Source organism: Meriones unguiculatus, chromosome 8 (genome assembly GCF_030254825.1).
Source record: "Meriones unguiculatus strain TT.TT164.6M chromosome 8, Bangor_MerUng_6.1, whole genome shotgun sequence".
NCBI lineage: Eukaryota > Metazoa > Chordata > Mammalia > Rodentia > Muridae > Meriones > Meriones unguiculatus.
Genome location: NC_083356.1, coordinates 59,706,795 through 59,733,875, shown reverse-complemented (window position 1 = coordinate 59,733,875; position 27,081 = coordinate 59,706,795). Strand labels below are relative to the sequence as shown.

At 38.3% G+C, this 27,081-nt stretch overlaps 1 protein-coding gene across 5 annotated transcripts in view; it reads left to right on the top strand.

Moving 5' to 3' along the window:
• Oxr1 (oxidation resistance 1) overlaps window positions 1–27,081 on the top strand; it is a 423,086-nt gene that overhangs the window by 80,767 nt on the left and 315,238 nt on the right. The window lies entirely within an intron of this gene.

The window sequence follows — 27,081 nt, the reverse complement described above, 5'->3', positions numbered from 1 at the left end:
CTTCTTGTGTTCCCTGCTCCTCAAATTCATGCCTGCTTATTTTTCATTATTGTTGCTGCTTATGTGCATAGACACCAGCTGCTGAGTTATTTAGTGTTGCCTATGTGTTTAGGGCTGACTGAATAGGATTGGATAACCTAGTAGGGGCTCATTTTTAGATTCTTTCTCTGTCTCAGTAGCTATTGATTGCCTGTAGCTCTTCATCTAGGGGTGGGACCCTGTGAGAGTTCAGTTATCCACATTTAATATTCTCAGGGCTATGCCATCTGGGGACTTGACAATGGGTCCAAGCCTCAAACCAAAACCCAGTAGTGTCTAATAACCTTCTTTCCCACACTAGGGGAATGAGAGTTTGGGGAGTATGTTTTCCAGTGCACGTATGCACTCCCTGACTTAGGATTAATAAGCCAAATGTGTAGCTTTGCACATCGAATGGATATTTGCTCATCAGTATCTCTTCTCTTCAGCCTTCATGTCTTACAAAATCTACCTAAATTAAATGACATAGGACTCAAAATTCCATTGTGGGTTTGTATTTCTCAATAGCTCCATTGTAGCTCACCTTTGGCTTTCAGTTCATGTTTAATCCTGCCTGTGACTTTAAAAGCGAGAAGTGAAAAGATAATTTGCTGGTAAATCAGCAGCTTCTCTATGCCAGTGAGGAGCAGTAACATCCAGGATGAATGTGAAACCATTCACTGAACTTCAGGATTCTTTTTAATGTAGAGAAATGAATAAATGATGCTTACATGAACTGATAGTATTTAATATAAGACTATAAGAGAAGTCTGGTACCTCTCCATTTCTTTAAGAGCTCATTTCATATTCTTCTGCTAACAAAAATAGCATCAGAATCAGGATTCGCTTGATGATTTGTCATAGCTCCATGAATACATTTTTAGATAAATAAGCAATTTATTTAGGGCAAAGGGTATAATTACTTGTTTAAATTTGAAATAGTTTTTCTGAATGACCTACTTCTTTATGGCTTCCATAGAATGTGGCTTTGGATCCTTAGGCCTGAGTGCTGAGTGCCTTATTGGAAATAAAAACAAACAAACAAACAATAGAATTAAAAGATTTAAAATATATTCTGTAAGACACTAATGAAATACTTAAATAGTAAATTATCACTATAGAATGTAATTTACCTTATAATTTTATTAAAATAAGATCATTACATTCCTGGAAAGTCTGTGGGAAATCAATCTTCAAGGATCAAACACATGCTAAAGAAAGAGGAAACATTGCCACCCAAGCATGAGGACCTCAGTTCAATCCTCAGCACCCATGTATGGACTACTGAGCATGGATGTGCATTCCTGTGATTCCGGGGCCTAAGAGATGGAAACAGGAACATGCTTGGGGCGTGTGTCCACCTACTCTACCTGAATTTATAATCTACAAAACTAAGGTTTAGGACAACTGAAGAAGACAGCCATCATCAGCTTCTGACTGTCCGTGTATGTGGACATGTGCACATATGCACTAAGGAACACAAGATTAAAACAAATAAATGAAAAACACATAGCACATCAAAGAAGGAGGGGCATCAGGGGAAGGAGAAGGGAAAGGAAGCAGAGGAGGAATGGAGGAAGAGTATGAGGACATGGAGGAGGAAAGAGGATCAGGGGAAGTAGGAGGGTGAAGAGATTAAAGCTGACGTGACTGTCAAATCTCAAGACAGGAGAGTGTGACCCAGTACACAGAGGCGACATAGTGCTGACACAGGGGCCTGTCTTTGGGAGCCTCACTTCACCCTGGTGTGAGGGGATGATTTGACTTAGGGTCAATTGAAACACAGTGAGCTTCACCAAGAGAGATAATGCGTCATTCCACCTTAATTGTCTGTCAAGGCTCCCACAAGTTGGTAGGTGTTCTGCAAATAGATGCTGTTGAAATGAGTAAAAAATGCAAAACAGGCAATTTAATGAAAATACATACCTTCATTCTAAAAGTAAAATTTAAATTCAGAGGGCAAGACTCCCAAATGTCTGAAATATGGAAAAATGTTTATGTTAGAGGCTTGAAGATGGAGAAAATGATGCCAGGGTGCAGCAAGCCTGCATTAGATTATTCTGCAAAGGGAGCTTCATCTGTTTCCTCAATATCGCCATTACACAGGCATGTCACCCTTCCTCTCAGCATTTGAGCTGCCTCTTTCTAGTCAAGAAGAGTGTGAGGAAATGAGTGTGAGTTTTTTAAGTCCAGCCACAACTCCTGTTTCTTACTCTGGTAAGAAGTGACTAACTTTTTCCAATTTAATCCCTGTAATTTTTCATATCCCCTAATAATTATAGTCTGTACTTTGAGGGCACATGATCCTGTAACTATTTGCTTAGGAATGTAGCAGAGCCTACTAATTTTCCGTGGGAACTCTTCATAAAATTTTATGAATTTAATGAAATTAGTATTGGTCTATGAGAGGGCTCTGTTTTGAGTTTAGAAACAAAGATAGAGGTTCACTGCCTCACATTGGAAATAAGTGGAATTATCAGGCTTTTAGCTGCCATGCAACATTTGAGTGCATGGATACCTGGGTTGTATTGAAAATTGTGCTCCGTCTTGTTGACAAGAAACTGCAAAGGAAACTAAGCCTGCTGTGTGCTGATGACAGCAGGTGTAGCAAGGAGAGCGCCATGTTTCTAAGATTCAAAACCATGAGGAGAGGACTCCTGTAACAGGATTTCTCCTCAGAACAGATTCTGTCTAGAAGTGTGACTAGCAATCCTATTATGTTCCATGGCTCTCTCAAGTTGTACTTTTGAAATACTCTCTTCTTGTTAATTTAAAACCGAGTTTACGGTGAAAACTCATGTCAGGGCTGACAAGATGGCATAGGGGCTCAAGATGTCCTGCTGCTGAGTCTGATGACATGAGTTTGGTCCCCAGAATGTGTATGGTAGAAGGAGAATCTGCAAGTTGTTCTGTGACCTCCACATATATGCTGTAGGGTGTGTATCTAACATATGCACATACATACAGAAACAAAGAAATAAATAAAATATTTAAAAATCTTGAGTCATTCTGGGTGCATTTTCGCCTGCCTACCATAATATAATCTTGTATCCAGCCTTAATAACCATGTGCTGATTTTAAAAGTAAACATTCAACGTAATGCATAGGAATGTATGGAACATCAACCCCTTTTCCCATGCTAACATAGGAATTAGGAAAAATGTAAGTTAACATACTTACATTCATTTTTACAGGTATCCAACCAGTAATCTTAAATAGCTAGTATAGGAGAATTTATTATTTACATAGATTTTAAAAATCTTTCTTACCTAATATATATATATGTAAGAAATATATATATATGTATGTATGACACTTGTTTTACACACACACACACACACACACACACACACACACACACATGCACACACACCTACCTCTAAAAGCAGTAGGCATTACAGTGTTTCCAGATTTCCAGAAAGCTGTGGTCTCAGAGAGGGGAGCAGTGGGACTTGATTATGAGCCTTTCATAGAGATGAAATAGATGTTTCATAAGTCTTTCTTTTTAGTAATTATCAGATTGAGGCAATGGCTGAGATGTTGTTGTAAATAAAATAGTGCTGGCCTATATATTGTTTATTTTTTGCCCTATGACTATCCCAGTCGTATTATTTAACCCACTATCACTATCAAATGTCTGATAGTAGACATAATTAACGGGAGACACAAGAAGCTCTAAGAAAGCAAAGGAGATGGTGTGGGGCCATGAGTGCTTCACAGAACTAAACAGTCTTCCTTCCTAATTCTCAATTAATGCCCTATTGTTTGCATTTTATAACTTTGGATGTTTATATCCATACAGCAGTTAAAATGTGTGATTTTTGTAGCATGCAAGTTTAGTGAACATTTTCAAGAGCGAATGTTTGCATTGCCTTTCCTATGCACCAGACGCTGTTGGAGAGTTTGCAAATATTAGCTCATAATTGTCACTTTCTCAGGTATGTAAAATGTCATTTTCATTTTTGTGGACATGGGGGGCGATCTTGCTGTGACACGTGTCACCCATTGATCTCCAGGGTTGATTCGGCTGATCTGGCTGGTTAGGCAGGTGTCCCCTTTCTCCCTCACTGATCCATGTGCCTCCCTCCGGGAGGTGAGCACTTCTGGACAACCTTCCCTGAATAGAGGACTGTTTTTTGGTCAAGGGTATGGGAGTAGCTGCGCTTCCTGCTAGAACCTCTAAGCAAGCTCAAGGCCATTTTTGTGAATGAGAGAGGTGAGGCTCAGGACTCGGTGTAACTTGCCCAACAGGAGAAAGCCACTAGGTAATGAATGGATTAAGCTAGTACCGGATCCAACTGATATCCGAAACTATTTCCCTGTACAAAAACCATATACCCCAGCTTTGTTTGTGTGGCTGACCCCAAGCAAATTCTATAGCTTCATTTCCAATCAGGACTTTTCCCTCATTCAGTCTACATATTGTAACTCATCTTTCAAAGAGCATGATCAAGTAGTAGAATAATGTTGGAAGTAAGGATGCTGGTGATAAGCCCTGTCATTTCCTGGGTAAGCAGTGAGATAGGTAATATTGGAGATTGAGTTGAATTTTAGAAAAATATGTAAATTGAGCTCCTTAAATTACAAGTTATACAGAAGGTAAGACCGTGTTATTATTATTATTTTTTTTAATGAAAGGGTTTCAGATAACCCACTCTGTTTAAAATTTGTTATGCAGCTGAGTATGACTTTGAACTCATGATCGTCCTGCTTCTTCCTTACAAGTACTGTGGTTACATGTGTGTACATGACCCTGGCACAATTTATTGACCTTGCATGGTTACTAAAAGGGTTTCCTTCCAGAAAACAAACAAACAAACAAACAAACAAGCAGAGTATAAATGTAGGAAGAGCTTGCTCTGATTCAACTAGAATGGCTGTTTAGTCCCTGGCTCTTGGAGACCCTATACTAATGCCTATAATATATATATTTTTTATTTTTATTATTTATTTATTTATTTTAATTCTTTATTAATTACACTTTATTCACCTGGTATCCCCGCCCTCGTGGTTCCCTCCCTCCTCCCTTCCCAATCCCTCCCTTCCTTTACCTCCCCAAGTCCACTGATAGGGGAGATCCTCCTTTCCTTCCTTCTGATCCTAGTCAATTAGGTCTCATCAGGAGTGGCTGCATTGTCTTCTTCTGTGGCCTGGTAATGCTGCTTTCCCTTCAGGGGGAGGTGATCAAAGAGCAGGCCAATCAGTTCATGTCAGAGACAGTGCCTGTTCCTATTACAATGGAACCCAATGCCATGGGCTACATCTGTGCAGGGGTCTTAGGTTATCTCCGTGCATGGTCCTTGGTTGGAGTATCAGTCTCAGGAAAGACCCTGTGCTTAGATTTTTTGGTTCTGTTGCTCTCCTTGTGGAGTTCTTGTCTTCTCCAGATCTTACTGTTTCCCACTTCTTTCATAAGATTCCCTGCAATAAAAAACAAGGAAATCATGAAATTTGCAGGTAAATGGTGGGATCTGGAAAAGATCATCGTGAGTGAGCTGTCCCAGAAACAGAAAGATGCACACGGTATATACTCACTCATATAGACATATAATATAGGATAAACCTACTAAAATCTGTACACCTAAAGAAACTAATCAATGGGGAGGACTCTTGCTAAAATGCTCAATTCCTATCCAGAAAGGCAAAGAGGATGGACATCAGAAGGAGAAAAGAGGGAACAAGTCAGGAGCCTGACACAGAGGACCTCTAAAAAGCTCTGCCCTGCAGACTATCAATGCAGATGCTGAGGCTTATGGGCAGCCTGTAATCTTTTTACTTCCACAGGCTCTGCTGCTTTCGCACCCTGAGTCTTCCTGGTTTTGGTTACAGTATCTACATTGATTAGTATTTGTAGGGAAATCACAGTGTGAACTGATTTTGCCAAATTATAAGTTTTTGCAAATTTATGATCCCCAAGCTATTTTGTACCATGATACCTACATACACTTCAGGATTTGTTAAAAATATCTTAATTTTCATTCAGGAGACTTAGGCAAGAAGAAACCAAGTTTGAAGCAAGTCTATTCTAAGACCTTAAAAGAAGAATAATTAATATTTGCTTGACTACTGGCAGCCAGATAGAGAAAAAGAAATCATAGCATTTAACTTAAGAAGCCAAATAGCCAGGTCCACTGACCAATCTTTGTGCATATGTCCTATGGTGGTATGGTGATGGGGCAAAGGCTTCTCTTAAGAGAACTCATGCAGCCAGAGGGCTGAAGATTAATTAAGTACCCTGACTGAGGGTGACGAATTCTCTAAACATCTGGAATGTTTTTGGAAACAAAGTAGGAGCTGGTTTTTTCCCACTTGGGGTGAAAGGTCTTACTTTTCAGAAGAGTTGGCACAGCTCTTGCAGTTTTCCTAACTAAAGAAGCATGTTACAATAACTGAATACTACTCCACAGTCAGGAGGCAGAAATTAAAAATCATTTGAGTGACAGAAAACGAGGTTAAAAATGCTGAGGTATATTAATTTCTAAATATATTCACATTTTTTTCTTGCAGAGTACTCATTCCATAGATGATATTTTGACACCTCCTGTTTTCATGAACAGGTTACGCCTGTTGCTTTATTTGAGTATGAAGTGACATCATCAGGGAAATGCGTTCACAGTTAATGAGAAGAGTGTCACTAATTTCACCCAGATAGGCTGAGCCTTCAGTTGTCTTTTGGTTTTCTTCTTTAAAACATCTTTTACTGTTGTAATTGATTCTTCTCCTGTTTCAGGAGGCACAGCCCCTCAGTGTGTTTGTTTCCTTGTGTGAACTAGTGTCTCCTCCTGATTTAGTTCCTGTGAATACTTAGCACTATGCTGTCTAACATTTATTTCTAGTTGGCTAGAAGAATTTTATCAAAAGCTAATAAAATTTCTGTTATCATATCTAAAGTTATAGCAAAGCTTGAATTATTGAAATAATTAATGTGTTGACTGCATTTATAAGAAATTAACTATATTTCCTATGTAGGCTAATAGTTTAAAATGCTATTATGAACATTGACAAATTCAATTTTACTGTAATAGGACCTGAAAACTATTTTGAGTTAATTTTCACCGAATACATGTAATATGAATCATATGTCTGTAATGTAAATATCACATGTAATATGCATTGCACATTACATTCTATGTTGTGCTTATATATGCTTTCCCTGTTTCTGCCTCTCAGAGGCAATTCTCGTGTTTGCAGCAACAAAGTGGTTGAAGCTTGAGCTGTGTGTTGGAGAGAAGGTTTATTTAAATTGAGATTTCAGGAGTGATTTTAGCCACAGCTTTATGGTAAAGAATAAAATCAGAATAGCCTACAGTTTGTCGCAGACAAGGAGGAAAATGGTTTTACATAAACTTAAAGCCATTTATTTCCCATCAAAACCAATGAGAATTCCTTGTTAGAGAAAGCTTCCTTCATGAAATAGCATGAGTATTTTCCAGCATGTCAAGTGCACATTGGGTAATTAAGATACTGGGAGGAGAGAACTTGCTTTCAGACTACACTCAGACACCCTCTTGTTAAGGGCAATGACCATGAAAAGTGGAGGACCATAAGTGTTGGCAATAAAGCAGAACACAAGAAGAGTTCATTGGGTTTAGGGGAAACTAACTTAGCAGAAACCAGGAAACAATAGCAGAAACAAGGAAACAATAAAACAGACAAAACAAGAGCTCAAGGAAAGGAAAACTTGCCCCCATCCCAGAATGTATAATACTTTAAGATAAGGACTTATGATTTGAAGTAAAGTCAAGATTTTGAATTCTGTAAAATTTCAATATGCCTTTCCATTGAAAACATGCCTTTTCAAGTTGAAATCTCTTCATTAATAAAATGATTAATACCAATTTGGTTCTCAATTGACTCTTCAGATGAATACACTGTATTTTTAGAATCCTTCAGTATTTTGAGCTTCAATGAAACACTTTTAGAAATAGCTTTTAAAACTTTAAAAGTTATAGGAAGCCTCTTAAATATTTTTCCTATCTACTACAAATAATTTTTCTTTTTCGGAAGCAGACTGTTAAAAAGCAAGGCCGCTCTAAATGTTTGTTGGGGCTCTTTGTACCAGGCTGTTTTTCTTTGAGCTATTGGCCAAATCGTGACACAGCCCATTCAACCCTCTCAGGAAGTGAACTGGATATGGCTATCTAATCTTGGAATTCTAAACTTTCAGACTGTAAATGAATCTCTTGACAAACAGCCCACACTGCATATTTTGTTATAACAATACAATGTACAGTTACCAAGCAAAAGGTCCTTAAGAGCTGCAAATGATTGGTGTATTTTCCTCTTAATAATTTCCAGATATCTCTCTCGTGTTGCACTTTCTCTTATGACTTACACTGAGTTTTCAGTCATTCACTGGATATGCTTACCTGTATGTTTTCTTATCCTACAGCCAAAATTTAATTTACCATTGGGTGTCTCTGATTTTGACATCATGCTTTTGTGACAAAGGAGGTATCTTTGGAGTCTTTCCCCTATATTTTGTACTCCATTATTTTTACTGTGTGTATTGGCTAGTAAGCCAAATCCTGGAAAAGACAGTAGTGATAGAAATGGCAGGATATGGCTGTGTTGGTCTCCTTTTGGAGCTCCTGACCCCTCCAGGTCTTTCTATTTCCCCGTTCTCTTTATGAAAGGGTTCTTCAGGTCTTTCTATCTCCTCCTTCTTATGCTCTCTACCCAAACTTTGGCTATGAGTCTCAGCATCTGCTTCAATACAGTAGAGTCTTATCTTTTGATACAGATAGCCTCCGTGTCCTGTTCCCTGACTTTTCCTGCTTCCAATGTCTATCACATTTGTGCTTCTGAATGAGGATTGAGCATCTTTCTTAGGGTCTTCCTTGTTGTTTTGCTTCTTTAGGAGTATAGATTTTAGTATGTTTATCCTATATTATATGTCTTATAACCATTTATGAGTGAGTATATACCATGTTTGTCTTTCTGCTTCTGGGTTACCTCACTCAAGATGATCTTTTCAGTTCCCACCATTTGTCTGCAAATTTCATGATTTTCTTATTTTTTAATAGCTAAGTAGTGTTCCATTGTGTAAATGTACCACAATCTGTATCCATTCCTCATTTGAGAGACATCTAAGTTGTTTCCAGCCTTGGGGGCCCTCCAGAGACTGATAACCCAGCCATGCATGGAGAGGACCTAAAATTCCTCCTCAGAGTAACCCATGGACTCAGTCTCCAAGTGGGTACCCTAGTAAGGGGAACAGAGGCTGTCTCCAGCATGAACTCAGTGGCAGGTTCTCTGATCACCTCCTCCTAGGGGAGGGAGATGCAGCCTTGCTGGGTCACAGAGGAAGATGATGTAGCCAGTCCTGATAAGACCTGGTAGTATAGAGTCAGGTAGAAGGGGAGGAGGACCTCTCCTATCAGTGGACTAGGGGAAGGACATAGGGGGAGAACATGGAGAGAGGGTGGGATTAGGAGGAGATAAGGGAGGGGGCACAGCCGAGATACAAAGTAAATAAATTGTAAAAAACCAATGATAACTGAATAAGAAAAAAAAAAAAGAAAAAAGAACTGGGAATGTACATTCTATGTCATCGTATGTTGTAAGCAAGTTATTTTTAAATAATAACCATTTTGTGTTTGGAAGAAAAAAAAAGAAATGGCAGCATAGGTCATGCCCTCCAGTATTTTAAAGATTCTTTTATAGAGCAACTTAATTCTGTTCTTTCTTCTCAGAATGTCTCACTAGGACAGGAGATTAATCATCGCCAAGGCACAACTAATATGGAGAAAAATGCATAGGTATTCAAGCCAAGGACTGTCCAGTGGTGGATGATAGGTCCCAAGGATCCTCTGTCCTTCGAGTACTGTCTAGGTCAAAGAATGGAATTGTTATCACTGTAATCTAGAATCTAGTGCCAGTCAGAACTGATATGAATTTTTCCTAATTATATTCTTGCTCCCAAATTAAATTTCTTGTAATTTTCTAAAAATATATGTATTTTAAATTTTACCCTATGACACTCTTTCCCATTTTTCCCAGGCTATCCTCCAAACTAGATTCAAGGCTATTTATAATCTGGTCCCCATATGAATTTCTTCTGAATAAACTTCTATTCTAATATATTTTTTAAGAAAAGAAAAATTCAAATAATAAATGAAAAGTAATATTCTTGTGTCTCTGTAAAACTAATTTAGGGACTCTAACATTCTATGTGAGTGCACTTCCAGTGACATATACTTTCCAGAAAAAAAAGAGTTATTACTTTATTACAAATAGTAATGCCAGCTAGACTTGAAACATCTCAAGGCAGAGTATTGTTTGCACATCATAGTATTCTGAGAGAGTTTCCACTTTCTTGGGATAATGAGTCTCAGGCTGCAAGTTCAATCCCACAGGCACTAATTAGGTCTGCTCTCTGTCTAGTTCTATGGGCTTGACTAGCCTTCCTTCACAGACATGCAGTTGGTCACTGTCACTAGGACAGGAGATTAATCATCGCCAAGGCACAACTAATATGGAGAAAAATGCATAGGTATTCAAGCCAAGGACTGTCCAGTGGTGGATGATAGGTCCCAAGGATCCTCTGCCCTTTGAGTACTGTCTAGGTCAAAGAATGGAATGCTGTGTGTTGAAATATGTTTTCTCCTTATTTTGGGGCAATCATACTTTATTTTCTTGCAAAAAACAAAGTTTAGGGACTAATAATGTCAATATTTCTTAGACCATGGAAGCTTTAACATAAAACTGGACAGACCATTCTAGTTCTCAAGGCACAATGTTGCCTTTGGGGCTTGAGCCATGAAAATTGTAGTTTAAAAAGTAATAAATGATTTATGATATATTTTCAGTCATTAAAATGGTTATATACTCTGAGATATGTTCTTTTCAGCATGATCAAAGAAACATGACGTCAAGTCTCTAAAATTATGTTTATATCAGTCTGTGAAGTTAGCATGTCTCATCCTAGAAAACACATTTTCATCTGTCTTTTGTTCATTTTCTGGGTTTCATGTTCGTTTTATTTTATTGTAAAGAGATTTGACTTGATTTTATATCAGTTTCAGCTTAATCAACAAAAGAAATGAAACCAATATTCTCCAACAATATCGGACATTTACTAAACGTTCACTCCATCCATTCATTAATTTATTCTTTGCTTTATGTTCCACTTTTAAATTATTATGAATCTTATGGATAATTTAGTTTATGAATGAGTAGGGACTTAAAAATACTTCTTCCACAATTTAATTGATGAGTTAATACAGTTTAATGATGTATAGACTAACATGATATTATTTTGGTATAAATAATATATTATTTCTTTTAACTACTGCTTATCTATTTCACTGTAGATGGCTTCACTGTATAATTTTTTAATGCTGTAGGTAGGATGGTAAGTGAAACAGACATCTCTAATGTCGTGAAGCTTACATCCAGGGCTGAGATGCACACATGAGCACTGTCAGGACAGACAGTGATACATACTCCAAGGACAGTCAGGCAGTATGTAGTCAGCCCTGGAGGTTAGGCTTCGTAAGGAAAGGCCTTTTGGAGGAGATAGCATTGAGGAAGATAGCTATGTGAAGCTTCAGTCTTCAGAGAACCACCCAGCCACAGGCTGTACTGCAGCTGTCCATGTAGTGTTTTCAGGTTATTAATGAGTGGTCCACTCACAGACTCGAAGGATACTTTCGTTATAAACAGAAGCCTTCATTATATGATGAGGTGGAAAGGCCCCGGTGATGACACGTCCATGGTGTGTCTGATGGATCATCTTTGATCTCTTGAACATTCTTGATTGGAGAGGAGGTAGGTGGCTGGCAGCTACCAGCACTGAAACGAGAGCAGCCCTCGGCGGTGAGCTCAGCAAGCAGCCATGATGTCAACCATGTGTGAGGACAGACAGGTGACTGGATAGTATTCTTCATGTGGTTGGATAATGCTGTCACTTGCTGGACCTGGTAAAATGTCACAAAGAATGCAGGTCCAGGTAAAGCCATTAGTGGTAACAGTCTAGTACAAAAGGCAGCTTTGACATGATGTGCTTTACAGGTCTAAAGGACTTGTCTGACCTGTAGCTTATGAGGATAGTTATATTGTGCTTGTAACATAAACACTCAGAAAATATGCTTAATGAGGTATAACAATGAGAGAAAATAATAAAATAATGAAAGTACTTTGTAACAATAATAAAAAAATCTGAAAAAAAAGAAAGTACTTTGTAAGGATATAGTTTGTTTTTCATTATTGTCAATTTAAAAACACTTAATGATATATCTATACTCTTCTGAAGAATTAGAGGCATAATATAAAGACTATTTCATCTATTAAAACATTATTTGCATTAAAGGTTTTATAGTAGGCCAGTAAATGTAAATAATAGAAATCAAGACCATTTTTTTTCTGTGCAACCTACATTTGAGTCTTATTATTATTCCTCCTCCCCAAATTAAGTCTAAAGTTAATTTCAATATATAAACAGGAATATTGGGATAATATATTGTGTTCCATACACATCTGGCTTAATGTGGGTATGGTTTTATTGAAGATATATAATACAATAAACAGCCAGGGATAACATGCTGTAGAGAAAATGATGTCATAGAGTCTATGACATCCTTAGGTGCCAGTTCTTAAGGGAAAAACATCATCTCTGTTCTAAGATTTTAACCATTCTATACTTTTTGTGCTAAGTATGGTTTACTTATTGTACTTAAATGTACAATTTGGGATTTATTTAGCAAAATTTGGAAACAGTCTTAACCTACACCTCTTCCCTTCTTAGTGTTTTTTGTGAGTGTTGTGTGCGTGTCTTTCATTTAGAACATAAAATCAAAAGGTCTGGAATCTCTGTTGTCCTAGGAATTAGTGTAGACTAGCCATATTCCAAAGTAGATGAGGTAAGCATTTTATGATTCTGATTACAGAAGAGATGTCTCTTGGGTACTGCAATGGCTTTTGCCTAGGGCTTTGCTAGAGTCAGTGTTTTAAGAAAAACTTCAACACAACTTAATTAGGTAGAGTGATTGAGTAAGTCCAGATGCACCCACTCTCCTTGAGTCCTCTTTTGTTCAACGTGTGTCCGCTGCAGCCTATATAAGGAACAGCTACGTGGACCATTTTTGAACCTTTTCATTTGATGTCTAATGAGCATCACCAGACATTCACAACTGCTTCTTTCCTGGTCCTGCCTTGTAGTCATAATTAACATTTATGAATTGTTTTTCTTACTTTGAATAATTACATTTTCTTTAATGGAGAGCATTAATGTTCTTCTAATAGTAATTTGGACAGACTTAGGTTGTTAGAGTAAAAATTAATTCGTAGCACCATGCTACTCAATTTTCCAGTTAAGGAATATCATTTTTCAGAACTAGGCTTAAATGTCTTAATTTTCCAGAATTTGGAAAGTTAAATGCTGATGTTGGTACTTAGGCTGCATATATTTCACTCAAAGACTTGAAACTATTATAAATAGTTTCAAGCATCTTTCTTTTATTGTATGTCTTTTACCCAGTGTTCATGGTTCACAAGTTGCTCAGAGCAACTGAGCAGCAGCTATAAGTAATGGAATAATCTCCACTGAGCTCTGAGCTCCCACAGGCCAGGTACACCTGGTTTCCCTGCTTCTGCTCTGGCTGAACGCTAAAATCCTGGCTTACCTTTTCATGGGCAGATTTCATGGAGTCTGGGTACCAGTGTTGCAGATGAGTTTCCAGCCTTATGCCTTTTCCTTTGATAGAGTCTTGGTGTAATAAAAAAAATCAGTCTGCAGCATAGACTTTAAACAATAGATTAGGTTAACTGCTTTTTGTATTTTGATTTCTGATACAAGATGCTTTCATGAACATGACAAAAGAAATTCAAATTCAAATTAAGTGATCTCCCTGAGAGCATTTTCATTTAGATATGTTCTCCTGAGGTTTTTGTAGTATCCTAAAATTATATCCAGAAGTAGAATTTGTATAGATTCAAGCTCATAGAAACTGAAATGATCTTTTCCAGCTCATAATATTCCTTTTAACAATTTTGTTCAAAACTATTTATATACTCAGAATGACTGTAATGATGTTACTATGTAAGTTTAAAATGCACCAATTAGTTTGTTTGCTTTGTAAGAGCATTCATTATGTTTTGTTTATTCCTATAGGTGCTCATGTAATGACTAATAGAAAACAATTTTTCTAAAGGAAGAATTTTCTTAACATCCTTCTATACTTTCCCCAATCCAGTCTAAACATTTGAAGAATAAGGTGGCCATGTGAAATGCTGGCTATATTTGGCAAGTTTTAAATGTTATCAATTGAAGTCAAGCAGGAGTTAGTACCAACACATTGGCAAGGCGACCCATGTACTTATTTTCTCCTTTAAAATATACACTAGAAGTCTGACCACTAGGAGACAGATGGGTTATCCTACTTAATCCTGGCAAACAAGTCCAAGAGGTGTTTTGTATTAACAAATGGCCAGAGCTTTCGGTCTGATTCCCAGGCAGGCAATGGAACACAGCACATATACATAGCATGGGTTGGAGATTCTTGGCATGAAAACAAATGTAGCAGAAGGTGAGGTGATTTGGCTGCTGGAAGCTTCGACTGTGTACTGTGTCAGGGCGTTTGACACTGCTTACAGAGGAAGATTGTGGCAATGTTTTCCCAGGGTGAACTAAAGCTGTGGATTATTTGACATAGGCAAGAAAATAAGACGGTTGTGTACAAGAACTATTGATGGGCATTTACCTAAGATGGTGGAACATTTTGAAGAGGTGAACTCTGCATCTCCAATGGTCATGTGTGATGTTGGTTACCATGTCTCCGCAATGGACAAGTCGTTGACTTGGACCGGTCCAGAATTAGAAATGGTAACAGTAGGTAACAGCAGGCTCATGTTGCTAATGCTCCTTTTTTCTACAGTGCTGTGCTTTTGGTGTTAAAAGAATCACTTTATGAAATAATTTATTGGTATTATTTTGTCTATTGAATAAAATGAAAATGTATCAGTCTCCTTGAATTTTATGTTTTCATCAATTAGTGGTGAGTGAGAACTGCTGATGTAGTTGGACTAATTACTCAAATCATATATCTTATCACCGCAAACCATAAAGAAGGCATCTCAGCTGTTTCTGAAAAGCCTTCCTTTGAACCTTGGTCTGCATGGGCTATGCTTTCTGTTTCTGACCTTTTCTCATGATTGCATGTTGACCCTGCACTAGCTCTACATGTATAACTCTAATTACTTCTCTTTAAAATTACCTACAATTATATATGCTATGTCCAAGAAAATGAGTTCCTAAGTACTTCGCATAGAACATTAAAAGTGGACTATATTACAAAGAAAGGGTAATTACAGTCACAAATTTGGGAAGCAGTCACTGAAACAATGTATTGCCTAACTTTAGTATTTAAGACATTCTTATTGGCACAAGTCACGTGCAAAGCATTTATAAAGTGGCTACTATGCAGATACTATTCTCAAGTATAAATATTTGGGAGAAAGTTCTAGTAATCTGGTTTCCAAGTTATATTGTTATTTTTTATTTTCTTTTTTAATAGTGTTAATTCAATAGCTAAACTCAATAGACCAAAACTTTTTTTCACAGTTTTCCTTTATTTTTTTTGCGACCCTATAAGTTACTTGTCTGTATGTTTTCAGGGCTGGCCATTTGTTACTGGACAATTAGAAGGTGTGCTCTTCTCTGGGGAAGATCACTTCACCACTTCCAGCTTACGTCATTTGCTTACAGTTCTTTGTGCAAAGGAAGGGCTCATAAAATTGTAGGAGACACGAGTAGGGAGTTTGATGAGAAGTGTTTGTCTTCTAGTAAGAACAGAAGCTACATTCATAAAGCCTTTAACTTGCCAGCCTGAGTTGAACAAGGATGTCATCAATGGACATGTCATATTTTGGATGGAAACAAGCCAGCAAAAGTGCTAATGCACAGACTCAAGTATTGTTGTTTTGATTTCTTTTATTTAAAGAATTCTTCCTGTGCCCATATCCAAGGATTAAAAGCAATTGTCATAGATTGAAGGTATGGAGACTGCCAGGCTCACCAGTAGTATGCAAGTAAATATGACAATGACTCCATCTCTCCATGAAATTGATCAGTAGCAAACAAAATGAACCATATCTTTTCCATGACTGTTGGCAGGGCTATACTTGTTCTTGCTTAGAGAAAACTTTCTTAAAATTTCATTACTCTCCAGATACATTTTGATAGGAAAGTCATTTCACTAAATCCAAATTAAGGTCATAAATGGTCATTCTATCTTCTATTCCTTTCCTCCTTTTTTTTTCACCCAGGTCATCAAATGTTCATAAATGTGGACATTATGCAATTAATCATGAGTCAAGAATAAGGCAGTATATGCATCTATAAAAAGCTATAGGTTGTAATTACATTGTTTTTGTAATTTTTTAAAAGTGTATACTGTTTTACAATTTCCTCTAGTACTCATTCTTCCCTGACTCCTCATGTCAACACACCAACCTCTAGTAAATGGGCAATGAGAATGTATGTACTTCTTTGTGCATTACAATGCACACGCATGCACAAACCTTAGAATCATCACTCTAAGTACAAGTATATATTTCTTTTTTTATTTTCAAATGTCAAAACATTTTTCTTTTTAATTTTATTTATATATTTATTTATTACAATTTATTCACTTTGTATCCTCACTGCAGCCCCTTGTCTCCTCCCATTCCCTCCCTCCCTCCCTCTTCTCCCTCTATGTCCCTTCCCTAGTCCCCTGATAGGGGAAGTCCTCCTTCCCTTCCATCTGCCCCTAGCCTGTCAAGACTCATCAAGGCTGGCTGTATTATCTTCCTCTGTTTTTTCTGAATCATCTTCCTCTGTATTTTCTTTACTCCTTTCTTGGTTATGTGCTTTTAGGTATCCCTACTTTTCCAACAAATGTCGTTAGCTTGTTTTTGTTTACAAAACATGGTAATAGGTGAACCCAAGCATGGGCTCACTGCTATATTATATTCACTTTTGCTTCATGCTCTGCCTCCAGTTATAGCATCATGGTTATTAATCCTTACCTAGAAATTAACAGTAAGCCCGTATCTATGGAAAGACTTGCCTTGTTAGAGCTGGTCATCCTATCATGTAGATGTCTTTATATATATATTTGTGTGTGTGTACATATATGTATATATATACATATATATGTGTGTGAGTGTGTGTGTGTACATGTGTACATATATGTATATATATATATGTATGTATATAAAGTAGTCAATCAGATTTGAAAGGAAACGTACACACTCAAGCTGTCGCAGAAAAAGACAGGTTATTACAGAAGATAACTGAAACAAACAAGGGTGTACATCATGGAAACCTGTCAGGGCACTTGTATACCCTGAGCTTTCTTATTACTGAGATGTACAGAACAGAATGTAGTTCAAGACCTGGATGGTAATTAGGATGTGAAAATGCAGTAGAGATTCTCACATCATTGCCCTCCTCTACAATCAAGGAACTAGTTGTTATTGAACTTTCCTAATTCTCTGGTATCAGTCCAATTCACTAGTTCCCTCCTTTTTAATGACCTGCAAACTCTACTTCTCAGGGGCCTAAATCTTGTATCTTTCCAACAAGAGTGGAATACACCCTGCACTACACATTCTGTCTTAGACAATAGTTTTCCTTCCCATCAAGCAGTTGCTTAACTAAAGAAAATCTAAGGTACCAGAGGGATCATATGGCAGATTTGACTCTTAATTACAATTGTGTGTCAACAATTGTGTAGATAGGTTGTCTAGAAACATGACCACAAGAAAACTAAGTAGATTAGTAAACAACCGTGAGAAGTTCTAGAAAACTCAGTCCCTGGACCAGCAGAATTAGTGTCAGCTTTGCAATCCTGCTTGCATCAGGAATTCTGAAAGAGGCATCCAGCAATCTGTATTCTGTCAGGCCTCCAGGTGATTCTGATGAATGTTCAAGTTTGAGAGCAGATGGTACCAAATTATCTCTCTTGAGTCAGGATTTATAGCATGACTGCCAAAAATAATGACTTTGGGCATAATTGATATGCAGAAGATCCTTGCAATAATATTAACTAACAGTTTCAGCTGATTTTCTAAGTTTTGACAGGAAGAGATTGCTGGTGGCATATAACATCATCTTTTTTTTCTCCTCTTAGTTGGCATCTAATTGATAAAAATTCTGGACCAACTTTTTCAGTAAGCTTGTATTTTAAAATGAATGTAGTTATTTTTTTGGTATTTAAAGCATTAACTGAGAAATTTGTTTCAGTAGAGGACATTTCTGCCCACTCTTGTTCTCATGTTAAATTTTAATGTGAGTTTTGTTGATGTGCAATTCATAAGCCATTAATCCCACCCATTTAAACTATGAGAGTTTAAGTTTTCAATATGTTCACGTTTCTCATCCATGACCAACATAAACTGAAGAATATTTCTGTTATCTCCAAAAGAAATTCCCTTCATTTTATCAGTCTATTTTCTTCTTTTTAAAAATCTCCCATTAAGTATTTATGTGTAAGAACGTTTTGCCTACGTGTGTATCTGTGTACCACATGCATTCCTAGTGCAGGCATGAAGCCATTCAAGGTTATAAGATCGCCTGGAACTGGGGTTGCAGATGGTTGTGGCTGCCGTGCAGGTGCTGGAGATGGAGCCCAGATCTGAAAGCACAGCCAGTTCTCTTAACCACTGAACTATCTCTCCTACCCACTCCCCATTTTTCAGCCACAGTCCATTTTTCTTCCCTTTCACACAGTCGTAAGTAACTAATCTGATCATTTCGTCTACCTTATGTCTCTAGATTTAATTATTCTGAACATTTCAACTTAAATTAAGTCATATAATTTGTGATATTTTATTTCTAGATTCTTTTATTCAGCCTGAACTTTTATGGTTAATCCATGATGTATCACATAGAAGAACTCCATTCTCTTTGAAGACAACCTTCCAATGAGTAGACATGACATTTTATTTATCTACTCATCAATTGGTAGGCATTTCCACATTTGGGATAGAATGAATGAATAACCCTTCTGTAAACCTTCATGTATGGGTTTTTTTCCTAAGCATTCCCTTCATTTCTCTTGGGTGTACATTGAGAATTGCTAGGTAACACTATAACTCTATGTTTAGTTTTCAAGTAACAGTTTTTTTTTTCCAAAATAGATATATTATTATGAGTTCTTACCTGCACTCCTTTAGTGTTTCCATTTATTTCCATCACCAGTAGATCTTGTTCTATGGATTTCTTCCTTCTTCTTTTGGCTTGACACAATACCCTTGTTTATGTTTACTAAGTTAATGCTAGGTCTCAGTATTATCTTACTTTGGCTTTGGTTTGTACACTCTGAACTTCAATTAATGACATTGCATAATTTTCTGTTTGCTTGTTGGTAAATGCCAAGACATGCTGTTGATATTTCAGATAGGTATTTTTTATTATTGAACATAAAAAGTATCTGTGTTCGAGTTGCCCTGTTCAGGACTGTAAAGTACGTTCGTTTTGGTTTTGGTATTTTGAGGTTGTCTTTGGGGGATTAGGGGAGACTGGACAAGTGTTCTCTCTGCTCTGTGCTATGTTAGGTGCATGGTAACATACTACTACCCTGGAAGTTGGGTTTTCATTGCTTTGTCTGAGAGAAAACAAGATAAATATCTCACCTACATATGTGGCAGAAAATGGTTTGAGCCTCTGACAGCTAATGTCCCTCTTTTAGTTTGTGGACTCATTTGGGGCAACTATGGAGAGAAAGAGTACTGGCCTTACAAGGGATAAGAATGTAATCGCACATGAAAGATGTGAAGAACATGGAGAAAGAAAGACTGATGATCATAATTTTGGAGAGCTTGTTCATTTCATTTTAAGGTGTCTGCTTTCATGGAAATCATGTCTTCACACTGTTAATAGTTAAGTGTTTATAAAGGCAGTTGCCATCCCTTGAGTTGGTTGTGTGACGAGGCAAGAGCACTGTTGATCAGTACTGTAATTAGGTTATAGCATGAAAAACACTCACAAATTTCTCTATGTGAAACTTCCATGCATTTACATAGTCAACATCATTTGTTTCTGTACACCTAAATTTGTATTCAGCACATTTAATAAGCTAAGCTGTATTGAGCTGGAAGTATATTGTTGATGACATGTGTTACATCCTCTAGGCAGCGAAAAAATTACATTAAGATGAATTTTGTCTTATAAGCCAGATGTGTGCTCCTGCCATTGCACCATTTTAAACACTGCACTATGAAGAAATTGATGCAACACTGAGTAGATCTACTAATATTATCTTATACATGTTTGACAATATCAAAGGAGCATGCCAACACTTCTCTGCATGAAGGCCAGAAGTTCAGTATTTATTGAGTGTATACTTTGGGCCAAAAGATAGGGTGGTCAAGATTGAAACTCATCTCCACAGTTTGTATGAGAGACAGTAATGCAATTGGATTTTCAATACTATGACATAAGAATTTTATGTTGTTTATGCAGTCTGCCTAAGGGTCCAAATACTTAAATCACACATACCAAATTATGCTGTGTCTAAGCAGAACTCTTTTATCATGAGGCACTTAAGGTAATGTCCCCATTACCCATAAAACTACACAATGAGAATAACAGCAAGTGCTCAGGAGAAAAGCCCTCAAACTTCATTCATCCTTAAGTCGATACAAATGTAAAGTGTGCTGAGCTCCTGCGTCTGTTGAGGAGGTGAGTAGAAGTAGAGCACCTGAACAAAAGCCAGAGGTCACCTGCAGCTGCCCCGGTAACCTCACGCTGGTAAGATGACGCTCACAGAGGGCTTTATCTTAACACTGAAGAAAATGGGAAGTGTGTCCATAAGAAGCACATATAAATAGAATTGTACCCAAGGGTATGTTTTAATTACAATATGTTAGTCCTGTGGACATTTAGAACTGGTCAAAAGTGCTATCATTAATAATATTGAATATATATGGCATCATGTCAATGATCTGCACTTGCCTCCCATGTTAGAGATGTTAAAACAAGAGTACAGAGGCTATTGAATTTTTCAGGGGTGACATCATCAGGATGAGAAAGAGTCCAAGTCCTTGTCTTTAATGATAAAGTCCTTTGCAGCTCTGTCCTAGGACACAGCAGTTTGTAAGAGGACAGAGAGCTGACATAGAGATAGGGATGCCACCCAGCAACTGGGTTAAATTTTTCGGACATTGCCAGTGCATATGGGAAAGAATTTCCTAATCAGCTCAAAGGACAGCTGGAGGATCTGTCTGCAGTGCATTCAGAGCCAGGGAGGCCCTTACTCTGGTCTGTTTCTGCTCCTTCTACTAAACAAATGAAGGCTTTTCAGTTGTCTGGACATTAAGAGTTATGTAAAGTTTTGTTAGCTTATTGTCCTTACTTTGTGATTTAAGACTTAGTAGATGGCTCATGGGTAAAATAGTTGGTCATGAAGACCAGAAATCCAGTCTCTAGAATGAACATTATATCTGGGCACAGAGCGTGAGTATCTGTAATCCCTGCACTTTCATGGGGACATAGGGGACAGAAAAGCCTCAGGGGCTAATAGCACGCTAATGTTACATTTGCTGTGGAAAAGCAACAGAGAGACCCTGTCTCAACAGGTGAAAGATGATGATCAACACCAGTCATTGTTCTTTAACCTATGTCAACATAGGGCAGATGTGCATAAAGACCTCTATACAGATGAGTTTACACGTGCGTGCTTGGTGTGTGTGTGTGTGTGTGTGTGTGTGTGCGTGCGTGCTCTCTATTTCTCTCTCTGTCTCTCTCTCTTTCTCACTCAATTCAAAACAATGTTACAGGACATTGTATTATTTCCCACCATTAGTTCCATGATGGACTCATGTATTTTACCAGAGATGGAAATAAATTGCTTTTGTTTAAAAACTCAGAGTAAACCTCCCAGATCAAGACTGGTGTCCTATACTTGTAATACTTTCTCTAAAGGCAATTATAATCTGTGACTTTTCTAATTTGAGGCAAATCAATAAAAATTTTTTGGTTCTTTAATAATGATATTGTATGAGTGAGCTGGCAGTAATAGTTCTTTGGCAATTGGCAAATGTCATATGTCTTATTTAATACAAGTCTCTGGTGAAGATGTTCACCTAGAAAAAATTAAAAATGTATCTCTAAGTGCAAGTAACTAGTATTTATTGAACTCACATATGTGGTGAGCACTGTTCCAAGCACTTACATCCTTCTGCACTTAGTTCACATGCCAATCTGGAGAGTTAATAAATACGATCATTTTCTCCGTACACCTAAAAGGATTGCACAGGATGAGGAGCTGCCTAAGGCCACAGGGAGGGCTGTATGATATACCTCTTGGCTCTTGGACCTCTTACTATGCAGTTTCCAAGGGCAGCGGGGCTTCTATTGGCTTCTCAGTATGCAGTTGATTTTACTAAGGAGCAGCAACTGGTTTCCCCTTGTGGTGCACACGCAGTGTGAGTATTGCAGACCAGTTTAGTTAACATATATTCACATTCAAGACTGCCGCTGGCATTCTAGAATTTGAGAACCCTCAAGGTGTAATCTAAGACTCCTTTTCTGCTAGACCTCACCTGTGAACTAGACTTTGCAGGGCATATTTGGACATCCAACACACAAAATGTGCTGAAGTAAGATACAGGCTTGACAGGAAAGGCTGCTGTGTGCAGGTCTGGCCATTAGCTTTACATCTGCTTAGCAAGCAGTGGCAGCAGAAAAATTGCTTTCTAGAACATTCTGTGGTATGATTGCTAGTTTTAATGCCTATTTAAGATTATGTTGCAAACAAGGTCTGTGATTGAAGCAGAAGACTCCACACATACAAAGGGTGTTCATTTACAGGTCCCTCAAGTACTTGGAAGTGGAACAAAAGGCCTGCCTTCAATTGAAAATTCTGTTTTTCTTTAAGAGAGAAAACAAGATGGGGCAAGAATAAGTTCCTATATACATTAATTTAATACGCCAGTTATACCATAGAACTCATTGCTTCCATCACTGAGTTAAGTGGGTCACAAAAGAAAATGCATTCTGTGAAATAATGTTACTTGAAAAAAAAAAAAAAACACAGCCACCACCATCACTATCACAACAAAACTAACTCATCATTTTCAAGTATAGTAAAACTTAAACAGTTAAAGATTGTCAAAATTGATATTACTATTGTGTCAAGACCATCAATTCTGCATAAATTGAAATAGAATGAGAGTTTCTGCCATCTTTCTCTAACTCTTAGTTTTCTTGATCTACTTGTCCCCCAGCCACACACCCACATGAAAGAGGAGATGGATGGCCTTTGGAGGGAGACAAGCAGGATAACAAAGGTGGCATCAATGGAAGGGCAGAGTCACTGAGAAGGACAGGGTAGTTTTGAGACACTGAGTTTGCAAGCTTAGCTGGGCAAATAGAAGTGCAGAGAAGTGGAAAGATAAGGGTGCAGAGAGGAGCTCTGGAAAACATAAGTCTTTTATTGTGTTGATTTTGAAGCAGACTTGGAAACAGACGTTTTAAAGAATGATAGGAAATTTGGATGCTTGGAAGTGAAAACAGAAAAGAAAGGATAGTTATGAAGCCGTTTCTGTTACCCAGCAGTGAGAAATAAGAACATTGAATAAGCAGCTCTCATGTAAAGGATAGTTAGTAAATGAGAATGGGTCTAAGTTAAAGCATAGAAGGTAGTCCAGGGGAGCTTTAAAAATATTTGAAAAGGGTTTCTTTAGGGCTATAGATTTTAGTATGTTTATCCTATATTATATGGCTGATATCCATTTATAAGTGAGTATTTATCATTTGTGTCTTTCTGCTTCTGGGATATCTCACTCAGGATGATCTTTTCTAGTTCCCACCATTTGCCTACAGATTTCATGATTTTCTTGTTTTTAATTGCTAAGTAGTATTCCATTGTGTAAATGACCACACTTTCTGTATCCATTGCTCCGTTGAGGGACATCTAGGTTGTCTCCAGATTGTGGCTATTACGAATAGAGGTGCTAAAACATGGTGGAGCAAATGTCCTTATTAATGGTGGGACATATTTTAAATATATACCTACGAGTGGAATAGCTGGATTTTGAGGTAGCACTATTCCTAATTTTCTGAGGAAGCACCAGATTGATTTCCAAAATGATTGTACAAGTTTACATTCCCACCAGCAGTGGAGGAGGCTTCCTCTTTTCCTGTATCCTCTCCAGCATGCATCATTCCCAGAGTTTTTGATCTTAGCCATTCTGATGGGTATGAGGTGAAATCTCGGGGTCATTTTGATTTGTATTTCCTGACCCTAGAGAAGATGCTTTCTTCTCATTCAGAAGGGCAAACAGGATAGACATCGGAAGTAGGAGAAGAATAGGAACAGGACAGGAGCCTTCCATAGAGGACCTCTGAAACACTCTACCCACCAGAGTATCAAAGGAGATACTGAGACTCATAGCAAATTTTGGGCATAGTGCCAGAATCCTTATGGAAGAAGAGGGAGATAGAAAGACCTGGAGTGAACAGGAACTCCACAAGGAGAACAACATAGCCCAAATACCTGGGCCCAGTGGGACCTGCAGAGACGGATACTCTAAATATGGACCATGCTTGGAGAGGACCTAGACTCCCTGTTCAAAGGAAGCCCATTGGCTACTCAGTTTACAAGTGGGTTCCCTAGTAAGGGGTACAGGGGCTATCTCTAACATGAACTCAGTGGCCAGCTCTTTGATAACTTCCCCCACAGAGGAAGATGATACAGCCAGCCTTGATGAGACCTAGGGTCAGATAGAAGGGGAGGAGGTCCTCCACTATCAGGGGACTAGTGAAAGGGCATAGGGGGAGAAGTGAGAGGGATGGTGGGACTGGGAGGAGACAGGGATGGGGCTGCAGCAGGGATACAGTTGAATAAATTATAATAAAGAAATGTATAAATAAAGTTAAATTAAAAAATTTGGAAAGGGCTGTCAGTACTATGTCTCAGAGGCATAGCTCAGAATGATGCTCTAATGAGGCATAGATAGTGATCCTTGAAGCATTATTTTAAAGTTTCAATGTTAAAGCAGGCAGCCTAGTGGTGGATGAAGCTTACAGACTTGCCTATTCTTTCTAATGGTTTGTTAATGGAAACTTGCTGATAATGAGCGCTGCATGCCCCAACATTTCTGGGAATTCATAGGAAACCCCACTTGCCATCTGGACACAACATTTACAAGATGGCCTTAGGTAGAGGCCCATGGGAATGATCTCATGGGTCTAGGGAAAGAAGATATTCTTTTGAACATAGGGGTGAAGACTCCTGGCCCACACCAGCTCAACCTCTCTGCATTCAGTAAGCCGTGTGGAATTTGTCCTTAGCAATGGGGCCCCCTGTCAGTTTTCTGAGAGCATCCTTCTGGCCTAGCATCAGCTTAAGTTGTTAGGGATCTCCATGAGACCTCATTGGCCAACAACTCAACCGATTGCAACCCAGACCCAACACTGGAAGCTTTGCCTGGCTACAAAAGATGGCCAGTTCAGACTCTTTATCCTCCATTACTAGGACTCCTCATGAGAATCACACTCATAGATTCCAGGAAAATTCCACTGCAGTAGGTTTTCACACCACCTCCCAAATAGTCCCCAATTCCAGGCATCTCTTCCCATACTCTCCTTTCATGCTCCAACACCTGATTACCAGATCTGTCTGTTCACCCACCCACCTTCCAGTCTACCCACAGAATCTATTCTATTTCCCCTTCTCAGGCAGAGCTAGGCCTTCCCCTAGAGCCCTCCTCTTTACCTAACCACTTTGAGTCTGTGGACTGTAGCTTGATTATCATTTACTTAATGCATATCATCCACTTATAAGCAAATGCATACCGTATTTATGTGTCTGGGTCAGGGTCACTTCACTCAGGATGCTTTTTCTCCCTGGTTGCATCCATTTGCCTGCAAATTTTGTGATGTCATTTTTATTAATTATAATTTATTACAGTTTATTCAATTTGTATCCTGCTTGTGGCCCCCTCCCTTGTCTCCTCCCAATCCCACCTCCACTTCCTCCTCTCCCCACTATGCCTTTCCTAGTCCACTGATAGGGGAGGTCCTCCTCCACTTCTATTTGACCCTAGCCTATCAGGTCTCATTAGGACTGGTTGCATTCTCTTCTTTTGTGGCCTGGCAAGTCTACACCCACCAGGGGGAGGTGATCAGAGAGCTTGCCACTGAGTTCATGCCAGAGAAAGCTCCTGACTCCGTTACTAGGGAACCCACTTGGAGACTGAGTCTGTGGAAAACTTCTGAACTGGGGTGTTAGGTCCTCTCCATGCATTGTCTTTGGTTGGGGTATCATTCTCTTCAGGGCCCCCAGGGCTCAGTTGTTTGTTTTTTTTTTTGCCTCTGTTGGTCTCCTTGTGGCGCTCCTGTTCCCTCCAGATCTTTCAATTTTTCCTTTCTTTCATAAGATTCCCCGCACTCTGCCCAAAGTTTGGCTATGAGTCTCAGCCTCTGCTTCCAAACCTTGAACAGTCTTTTAAAGGCTGTCTGTGGTAGGCTCCTGTCCTGTTCCCTGTCTTCTCCTGCTTCCAAAGTCTATCGCATTTGTCCTTCTGAATGAGGATTGAGCATCTTCCCTAGGATCTTCCTTGTTGTTTAGCTTCTTTGGGACTATAGATGTCATTTTTTAAACACTCCTTCGTGTAAATGTATTACGTTTTCTTTATCTATGATTCAATTGAAAAACATGTTAAGTTGTTTCTAATTTCTGGATATTATGAAGGTAGACACAGCGAACATAGTTGAGCAAGTGTCCTTGTGTAAGATGAAGTGTCCTTTCAGCATATGTAAGAGTGGTATGGCTGGGTTTTGAGGCAGATCAATTTTCAATTTTTGAGGAAGAGCCATATTGATTTCTATAATGGCTGTACAAATTTTCACTCCCACCAGCAATGGAGAAGTGTTCCCCTTGCTCCACATCCTCACCAGCATGATCTGTCACTTGTTGGGTAATTGATCTTAGCCATTCTGACAGGAGTAAGATGGAACCTTAAAGTGGTTGTGATTTGCATTTCTCTAATGACTAAGGATGTTGAATATTTCTTTAAGCATTTCTTAGCCATTTGAGATTCCTCTATTGAGAATTCTATGTTTAGATCTAT